The 10,616-nt window shown below is 40.5% G+C and overlaps 1 protein-coding gene and 1 long non-coding RNA gene across 5 annotated transcripts in view; both read right to left on the bottom strand.

The window, feature by feature from the left end:
• LOC139023146 (V-set domain-containing T-cell activation inhibitor 1-like) overlaps window positions 1–10,616 on the bottom strand; it is a 94,125-nt gene that overhangs the window by 6,814 nt on the left and 76,695 nt on the right. The window lies entirely within an intron of this gene.
• LOC111953570 (uncharacterized) overlaps window positions 8,549–10,616 on the bottom strand; it is a 5,198-nt gene continuing 3,130 nt past the window's right edge. The window contains exons 3-5 of one of the 2 annotated variants that reach the window (XR_011474297.1): window positions 9,975–10,053; window positions 8,953–9,008; window positions 8,549–8,859 (exon numbers count right to left, since the gene is read on the bottom strand). This is a non-coding gene — a long non-coding RNA (uncharacterized lncRNA). The other variant, XR_002893436.2, reaches the window with a different exon arrangement.

Raw genomic sequence — 10,616 nt, 5'->3', positions numbered from 1 at the left:
CATTCAAGCTACACACAGGTAACATAACCTACACACAGGTAATATAACAGACACACAGGTAACAGACACACAGGTACAAATACACACAGGTAACTATAGCATACACACAGGTAAAACAGACACACAGGTAAACATAACCTATACACACAGGTATAAAAAGACGCCACAGTAACAGACACACAGGTAATATAACATACACACAGGTATACATACAACACAGGTAACATAACTCACACACAGGTAATATAACAGACCCACAGGTACAGACACACAGGTTAATAACACACAAGTAAATCAACATACCACAGTAACAACACACAGGTAATATAACCTACAACAGTAACATAAACACACAGGTAATATATACAGACACACAGGTAATATACACACAGGGTAATATAACATACACACAGGTAACTAGACACTACAGGTAACATAACCTACACACAGGTAATATAAGGACCCACAGTAACAGACACACAGGTAATATAACATACACACAGGTAACATACAACACAGGTAATAAACCCACACCATACCACACAGGTAATATAACAGACCCACAAGGTAACAGAACACAGTAATAGATCACACCAGGTAATATATAACATAACACAGGTACAGACACACAGGTAATATAACCTACACACACGGTTAACTACACACCAGGTAATATAACAGACACACAGGTAATATACACAAGTAATATAACACATACACACAGGTAACATACACACAGGTAATATACCTACACACAGGTAACATACACACAGGTAATATAACATACACACAGGTAACAGACACCACAGGTAATATAACATACACACAGGTATACAACACACAGGTAATATAAACTACACACAGGTAAACATACACACAGGTATTGTATAACATACACCACAGGTAAACAACAACACACAGGTAATTAAATAACATACACACAGGTAATATAACATACACACAGGTAACAGACACACAGGTAATATAACATACACACAGGTAACAGACACACAGGTAATATCTACACAGGTAATATACACACGGGTAATATTCAGAGACGGTAAACCCCTAACAGACACTCGTCGGTATGGTTAGTGTGTGTAGGTGTGAGTGTTCTCTCACCAGTGACAGCTGAGATGTTGACCCCGGTGTGTTCTGTGTGTGTATTCTGGGGGGAAGAGCAAACACAGCTATAGGTCCCTGTGTGTTCCAGACTGACTGGGTTGACCAATTGCCGCGATCCGTCACCGAGCGGAAGCCTGAGGACATCCAATCACGCACAGGCCTCCCAGGGTGCTGAGGCAGAACTGAGCTGTGATTGGCTGTCGTAGGTGAGGATGAGGTCCGCTTCGTTGTGATTTGTGAAACTCCAGGAGAGGGAGGTGACGACCTCATGAAACTGGTTGAGAGAATAACAAGAGTGTGCAAWGCTGTCATCAAGTCAAAAGGTGGCAACATTGAAGAAAAACAAATCAAAATATATTTTACATTTTATAAACACTTTTTTGGTTACTACATYATTCCATATGTGTTATTTTGTYGTTTTGATTTCTTCACTATTATTCTACAATGTAGAAAATAGTAAAAATAAAGAAAAACRCTTGAATGAGTAGGTGTGTCCAAACTTTTGACCGGTACTATATATACACACATCAACTGATCATACATTGATAGAATAACTGCAACAAGCTAGGACAGTCACTGTGGGTGTGTCTACTGTTCTATTGACAGCTTGACTCACCCTCCACCGTGACGATGGCATTGGCTTTGTACACGCCTGCAGAGGTACGCACGTGACACTTGTATCTGCCGCGGTCCCTGGGCCACACCCCGTCAGGTGCAGTGATGTGTTGCCACGGGAAACCAGGTGTGTGAGGGAGGTGCGGCCAGCGTACTGCTCATGCACAGTCCACTCCCCTCCTCGCTGGAAGGAGTGGAAGGCACTTCCTGTTTGAGCCAGTTGACGACCTCATCACGGTCTGGCTGGAAGCTGCAGGGCAGGACACACTCCTCCAAGAACACACACCCCATGTGTGTGTCTGTAAAGAGATCACACACACCTGTCATATACACCTCAGGGTCTATTGTATGTAAACTGATTCTACATCTATGAGTGCATGCAGGAGCCAGGAGATGTTTGTTTTTGAGCAAGGTGTAACGAGTATAACTTTAGTACGTACCTCGCCGACACGGGCGCGAAACCAGGACGTCTGCACACATCAACAACTGCACCCAGAAGCGTCGTTACCCATCGCTCCACAAAGCCGCGGCCCTTGCAGAAGCAAGGGGAAACCCTACTTAAGTCTCAGAGCAAGTGACGTAACTGATTGAAATGCTAGTAGCACGTACCCGCTAACTAGCTAGCCATTTTCACATCCGTTACACAGGGTTGCCAGTTGTTGTTTTTGAGACACCCTGAAGCATGTGGATTGCTGAAGTTGTAGTGTAGCCTTGTGTTAGAGTCTGTAACACCCATTTGTTGGCCGTGATCTTTCCAGTTGGAAAGGTGTCGCTTGAAGGAACAGTTTTGCGATTTGACTAGCTGTATGTTTCTGACAGTCCCATGTACATACCAGTGGGGAGAACAAGTATTTGATACACTCTGCCGATTTTGCAGGTTTTCCTACTTACAAAGCATGTAGAGGTCTGTAATTTTTATTATAGGTACACTTCAACTGTGAGAGACAGATCTAAAAAAAATCCAGAAATTCACATTGTATGATTTTAACCTCTAATTCCTCCAACCCGGACCGGGAGCACCCCATAGTAAACAAACTGACTAGCATAGCCTAGCATAGCGTACAAGTATAATACTAGCATCTAAATATCATTAAATCACAAGTCCAAGACACACATGAAAGTTACACATACTTGTGAATCCAGCCATCATTTCTGATTTTTAAAATGTTTCAGCGGAAGAACACAATATGTAAATCTATTTAGCTAACCACGTTAGCAAAGACAACCATTTTTTTACTCCACCAGTTTTTTACTCCATCAGTAGCCACTAATTCGACCACATAAAGATATAAATAGCCACAACCAAGAAACAACTTCATCAGATACAGTCTTGATAACAATTTATGATAAGCATATGTTTTGTTCGAAAATGTGCATATTTCAGGTATAAATCACAGTTCTACATTGCAGCTGCATTCTGAAATAGCGTCGATGCAGGCAGAATAATTACAGAGACAACGTCAAATACTAATTATTCATCATAAAACATTTCTGAAAATACACAGCGTACAGCAAATGAAGCAACATCTGGTGAATCCAGCCAAATGTCAGATTTTTTAAGTGTTTTACAGCGAAAACACATATGCATTATATTTAAGCTTACCCAATAGCCAGAAACAAACCGCATTTACCAGCAGAAATGTTAGGATCGTAACAATCCAGCAAAATATTATAATGGCTAAACCTTGATAAACTTCATCAGATGACAGTCTCGTAAATCATATTACACAATGCATATAGGTTTTGTTCGAAAATGTGCATATTTAGGCAGCAACAACTCGTGGTTTTATACAATGTGATCAGTAGCAGCATTTCATGCATTCTGGCCGGCGCATCTTGGAGAGGCCCTAATCTAATCGATAAATAATCGTAACTTGACTAAAAATACAGGTTGGACAGACATAAGAGATGCATTAGTTATTAATGCAACCGCTGTGTTAGATTTTTAAAATTACACGTTACTAGAATACAGTGTGCGTTCAGCCAGACCAGTGCCGCAATAATGGCGGACAAATCCTTTTACATTTTCACCACATAAATACGGAATAACACATATAAAATAGCTCTTACTTTTGGACGAGCTTCCATCAGAATGTGGGAAGTTGTCCTTTGTCCAAAGAATCGTTGCTCGGTTGTAAACGTCCTCTTCAATTGGAATAGCAGCTAACAATAGCTATGTGGCGCAGACTGCCCAAATGTTCAACAACGCAATACTAAGGAAATTCAGAAATCAATATACTCGCATAAACTGATATAACTCGGTTTAAAATAATTCGTTTATGATGTTCTAACACCTATATGAATTAAATTACAGACGGATATATCTAAGGCGATTAGCTGAGCGTTTCAAAATGCATCCTGAGGTCTTGCTTTTGCGTCATGAGAACGTCAATAAGAGAGATCTCGTTCTTGGGGCTTATAGGTCTGAGATCTGCGTAGAAACTCCATTCAATTCATTGGTTACTGACATCCAGGGAAGGCGGGTGCAGTTCATGTCGACCATAGGATATACATACAGAGCTTTAAACTGATCTGAGAACAGAGCCTCGTTTTCAGACCTTCGCAGTTCCTGTCATGAATTTCACTGCAGAAAGAGTTCTGTTTCACCACAGATATAATTCAACGGTTTTGACACTAGAGATTGTTTTCTATCCAATATTAATAATACTATGCTATTGTAAGAGCAAGAATTGAGTACGAGGCAGTTTTAATTTGGAACCGATAAATGTTCGAAGTTGAAACAGCACCCCCTATAGTGGAAAGAGGTCGTCCTCTCTTCTTCTTCCTGTTGAAAACACAATGATGTCCCCACTAGCAAACAGATTGGATGGTGTATTCGGAGACTGCTGTGGTAGACATGCTGGTTAAGTGTGTCTTGAATTCAAATAAATCACTGACACTGTCACTAGCAAGCACCCCACACCATCACACCTCCTCCTCCATGCTTCATGATGGGAACCACACATCAGAGATCATCCGTTCCTACTCTGCGTCTCACGAAGACACAGCAGTTGCATCCAAAATCTCAAATTTGGACTCAAGACCAAAGGAAGATTTCCACTCGGTCTAATGTCTATTGCTGTGTTTCTTGGCCCAAGCAATTCTCTTCTTCTTATTGCGTTCCTTTTAGTGGTTTCTTTGCAGCAATTCGTCATTGAAGGTCTGATCATGCGTCAATCTGACGTTGATGTTGGATGCTGTTACTTCGACTCTGTGAAAGCTTTATGTTGGGTTGCCAATTTCTGAGGCTTGAGAACTCTAATGAATTTATCCTCTGCAGCAGAGGTAACTGTTCTTCTCTCGCATGTGGCGGTCTCATGAGAGCCAAGTTTCATCATAAGTGGCTTGATGTTTTTTGCACTGCACTTGCAAGAACCTTTCAAGTTCCTTGAAATGTTCCACATTGATCTGATCAGTCTTAAAGTTAATGACTGTCTTGTCTTTTGTCATTTGGCTGCTGCTTGCCATAATATGGACTTGTTTTTTTACCAATAGGGCTATCTTTCTGTATACCCCTACCTTGTCACACACAACTGATTGGCTCACAATCCATTCAAGAAGAAGAGAAATTTTCCAAAATGAACTTTTAAAAGGAATGTGTTAATTGAAATGCAATTCCAGGTGAATACTCATAGAAACTGGTTAGAGAATGCAAGTGCACAAGTGTCATCAAGGCAGAGGTGGCTACTTCTGAAGAACCTTCGGATGGTGCTTACGTCCTTGTTATCCCAATCTAAACTCTAAGAGGAATTTACTTGTCACTTGTGATTAGTGGAGACAATAATTAATACTAAGTTGTTATTGTACAATTAGACCTAACTATATTAAAGTGGAAACCTGCCATTGCTGATCACTTAAACTTATATTAACTGTATTAAGTCTCTTGTTTCTATTCTATGCTGAACACAAAGTTGGTTTCAATTTGAATGGTAAGCAATTTACGATAATATACATGTATTTTATCAAGCTTAAAACAAGGGTGTTGGAATATCATTTTACAACACTGTAATAGCAATTTAAACTGATTTAACTGGTAATTTAAGTTTCAATAAGTACTGGTAATAATGGTTTGAATTTACATTTACGGGACTGTAATTTAATTTACCAGTAAGTTACTGGTGCCTCATTTACAGTAAATATCTGGCAATTACGTGCCATAAATCACTGTAATTCCCAGTAATTGTTTGGTTAAATTTTTCCCAGTAATTATGTAAAAAGTGTAACAATGCATTCTCTGTCCAGTTTATTACATTATTGCACAGCCAGTAGTCTAAAAATAGGCCAGTATTGAGAGACCTTGGTAGGCCTTATAGTTAGACCTGAAGAAAGTGATGACAAATAGGCTACCAATAAACATTTACCTTTACAACAAGCCATGCTCCTGGCACTATAGGAAGCTTACATCTAATCGATAGAACATGCAGCCGCATTAGACATGTTGCGATGTTCACACTATGGACAGCAACCGGTGGTTCTCTTGGTTGGGCCAGAGAAAGCTGTACGGCCAGTGGCCTAGAGATCACTATATAATTGACGTTTTTTGAAACAAGACGAACAAGTCAGAGACAGTCGCTCAGCAGACAGACAGAGGGTCAAGACAGGTAAACTAAGACCGACTGTAATGATGGTTGTTTCTCACCTCCCCACTCCATGGGTGTGGCAGTCCATAGCCTGTCTCTTATACACATCTAGATGTGTATAAGAGACAGGTATATACTTGTGTGATTTTATTAAATATTTACAACTGACTCACTGTTGTGTATCTAAAAAACAGAGATTTGCTTAGACCGGCGGTTCCCAAACTAGGGGTTTGACCCCATGTGGGGTCGCCTGATATGAAAATGGTCTCGTGGGAGAATGTTTTAAAATCCTGAACAAAATATTTATATATACAAAAATATGTATATATTATCTTCTTTGTATCTCAAAATCATTGTAAAGTGGTTAACCTTCAAAATCTAAATGAGAATTATTGAAATATAAACGATAGAATTCAACGAGAGAGCGCCCTTAGATCATGGGAAAAGTTTGCTCTTGACTGTTGTTCTTAAATCATTCCCATGGTGAATGGTAAGGCCCGCTACGCTATGAAACCACACACTAATGCAGAGACTTTGATATTACCGGCAGCAATTGATAAGGTGAAAACAATGTGTGGGGAGACAGAGGCACAGAAACTCATATCAATACCTTTGTCAGATAACAAATAATTCATGCTATTGCTTGTAATCAAGAGGAAACTGACTGAAGAGCTTATGCTCTCCAAATGGACTTTAGCTGTGACGGCCGAGTTGCACATGCATTGACTTGTGTTCGCTATACGTCGTGAGATGCTATTGTAATGTTTTACACGTTCGAAAGTCTCTCAGCCTATTACACAATGTTATGCAAATGAGTTGCTGTATGTGAGGTGAAGTGAAAAGTGAAATCGAACAGCTGATAAAGCTGTCATGTGACTGAATGCGTTCACGTGTCATCACGGAGGAGTTTTGGTTTCTGACTCAAAGGGAATAGTACACTGCTGTCTCCCTCTGAGCATTAATGCCGCGTCTTAATTAACTGGGAACTTGGAAATCTCTGACTTCCGACTTCAGCGCGTTCAAAGCAAATGGGAAATGGGAAAATAAATAATTTTGACTCCAACTCGAGAACTCAGGCCTGTTTCTAGAGCTCCGACTTTCCAACCTGAAAATCACTGACGTCATGATTTTCCTGAGTTCCCAGTAGTCTTGAAAGCACCATCAGTGCTCTCGTCTGCATTAAAACCAAATATCGATCGAGGTTGGATGTGACAGCAGAGATGAGGTGCTCAACGTCGACCACGCCCCCTGACTGAGAATCTCCGACACAACATGCATCAAGCCACACCCAACTCATTAGTGGTGGTGAGATAAGAAACAATATGTCAGACTACTTTGCAATTGACTGTCATAGTCCGACATTACAATTATGTGATGGTGAGTTGTGAAGACAATTAGAAATACTGTTACAATGTTCTTCAATTGACTGCCATAGTCCCAAATAAAAAAGTTAACATTTTCTGTTAATTACATATTTATTTTCTTACATGGTTGGGGTCGCGAGAATTTTCAGTTATTAGAATGAGAATAAGTTTGGGAACTCATGGCCTAGAGTCTAGAATGAGAATAAGTTTGGGAACTCATGGCCTAGAGTCTAGGCCATGAGTTCCCAAACTTATTCTCATTCTCATTATTCTCATAGACCCTATTGTATCTGTGTTCAATCAGGTGTAGGCATATGGTGCCGAGGCTGTACGGCCACTAGATGGCGATGTTCAGCTGTCTTTGACCTGATCCATCTCTGGGTAGGAGTTGCCCTTAGGCACAGATCTTTGATCAGATTTCCCTTCCTAAAGTCTTATTCTAAACCCTGACTGAGAATACAAAACTGACCTCAGAAGCTCCAGAGGGACATTTATCTTTGGCCAACATGAACACAAGTTCAGCACATGGTCCCACAAGGTTGCAAGCCCCCTCCCAGAATCCAGGAGTCACTGACCAGTCTCAAGCAGGACACTTGGTATTAGACCAGTGTCTTCTGGTTACTGGCAGGTTGATGTGGACCCAAGAGATCAAGAGAAGGTTGCATTCACCTGTGGACAGTTCCCATGAATACCATTCAGGCTCTGTAATGCACCAACAACCTTTCAGACACTGGTGCAGTGTTGCCTTGGAGACCAGGTATTATTGACTAGGCCTACTCACTGATCCAAATGTTAAGAGGTGGAAAACTGAGGTTTGGTTTGGGGTTGAGCAGGCAACATTAAGTAGAAGAAAACAAAGGCTAGTAAAGTTAACATATTTAATAACATTGTTCATAGTATTATGTYGAATGACAGGGCTTGTATGAATCTTTTCTTATTAGGACATTAGGACAGCGTTAAATTCACAGATAATAATATAACCAACCAAAGGAAAGAAACCAATCAGAGTGTGTTATTTGACTGGTAACTCCCGCCTAGGTGAATCACTGTGAATACGGTTATTTTCACTGTTGAGACACTGCAACAGTATTGCTGCTATGTTAGCTCTTCTCCTTGTTGTTCGTCAACATCTCCCCCATTTAGAAGTAGTTCTCCAAATGGACCGTTTTCATTAGCTGCACAGAGAAAGACCGGTGGATAAGTCGGTTTCATTTCATCTCCTAAACAGAGTGATATATCACTGGATACAGAAAGCAGTCCTACAGTACCTGTGGTGGAGGTAGTCATCTCACATTCATCTGCTGGTGACTGTATCTCTGTAGAACTCAATCAAAACCAATAGCCAATATCATTCTAAATACAGAACATTTTGATTTGTTAAATTATTCAATAGAGGCTAACTATGGTTGTCATCATCATCATAGCTAACCTTTCTGCTTCAGGTAATGTATTATTCCTGCTTCTATAGCTCCTCTCTTTTCAGAGAGAGACTGTCTGGGAGTTCCAGAGGGATCCCGTTACATACAGGTAAAGATAACCTACATTCATCAAGGTGAGGGTGTGATGCTACAGTAAATAACTTGATATCACAGTGTAGCTAGTTCCTCATCCCATAGCATAATGCATACACACACACAATAAATGTAACTAAACTTAAAAAACGATGTCCAACAATCAATCAACTACTTCTGCTAAAAATGTATTTTAATTGATTGATTAACATGCCAGCAAGTTACTTCTGACAATGAAACAGGTCCTGTCCTGTCCATTCAGTGTGTGTAAAAGGCTGCCAGGCCTCTCCAAGACACAATGAAGGTGAATGAGACAAAGCAAGGGATAATATACTGTCACTGAATAGTAAGTACACTGAATACAGGAGAGAGACATTGGTAAATGCACATTTTATATTTGCAAAACGAAGTGCTTTTTGTCGTCAAAGATGGTGCCGGTCCAGAAACAACCCATAGCTGCTACCCCCCTGCTTGCCACTCCATATGGATCCTAAAGGAATATGATTATAGCTTCACCTTGTCTTCTGTAGGTAAAATTTTAATAATTGCTTATAGTTATAGTTACTGAATTCTTTCAGGTCTGTACAAGATTCTAGTGTCTAAACCAGTAGTGGTTTGGTCATCAATGTATTAGCTAGTCAATAATAGCCATTGTCTCTTTCTAAGAGAGACCATGACCACATCCTGTAGAACACTGACACATTTCTTCTCATATTCTTCTTGACTTTTGACTCTGCTTACACACCAGAGAGAGTTCTAGAATGTCCTTTTTGTCTTACCCAGGATCAATGTCCTCTCCTTCTGTCTGAGACACTAGTATATCTGCTGTGGCTGACCCCTCTTCTCCTTGACCTTGTTCTTGTTGTTGTCTTTCTATGTCGTCCTCTCTTTCTTCTTCCTGTTGAAAAACAAATGATAGTCCCACTAAGCCCAAACCAGATTGGATGGTGTATCTCCGCAGAATGCTGTGGTAGACATGCTGGTTAAGTGTGTCTTGAATTCAAAATAAATCACTGACACTGTCACTAGCAAAGCACCCCCACACCATCACACCTCCTCCTCCATGCTTCATGATGGGAACCACACATGCAGAGATCATCCGTTCCCCTACTCTGCGTCTCACGAAGACACAGCAGTTGCATCCAAAAATCTCAAATTTGGACTCATCAGACCAAAGGACAGATTTCCACCGGTCTAATGTCTATTCCTTGTGTTTCTTGGCCCAACAATTCTCTTCTTCTTATTGGTTTCGCTTTAAGTAGTGTTTTCTTTGCAGCAGTTCGATTCATGAAGGTCTGATTCATGCAGTCTAATCTGAACAGTTGATGTTGAGATGTCTGTTACTTGAACTCTGTGCAGCATTTATTTGGGCTGCAATTTCTGAGGCTGGTAACTCTAATGAACTTATCCTCTGCAGCAGG

Source organism: Salvelinus sp. IW2-2015, linkage group LG27 (assembly GCF_002910315.2).
Source record: "Salvelinus sp. IW2-2015 linkage group LG27, ASM291031v2, whole genome shotgun sequence".
Taxonomy (NCBI): domain Eukaryota; kingdom Metazoa; phylum Chordata; class Actinopteri; order Salmoniformes; family Salmonidae; genus Salvelinus; species Salvelinus sp. IW2-2015.
The sequence above is the reverse complement of the archived record's forward strand: the minus strand, read 5'-3'. Positions and strand labels throughout refer to the sequence as shown.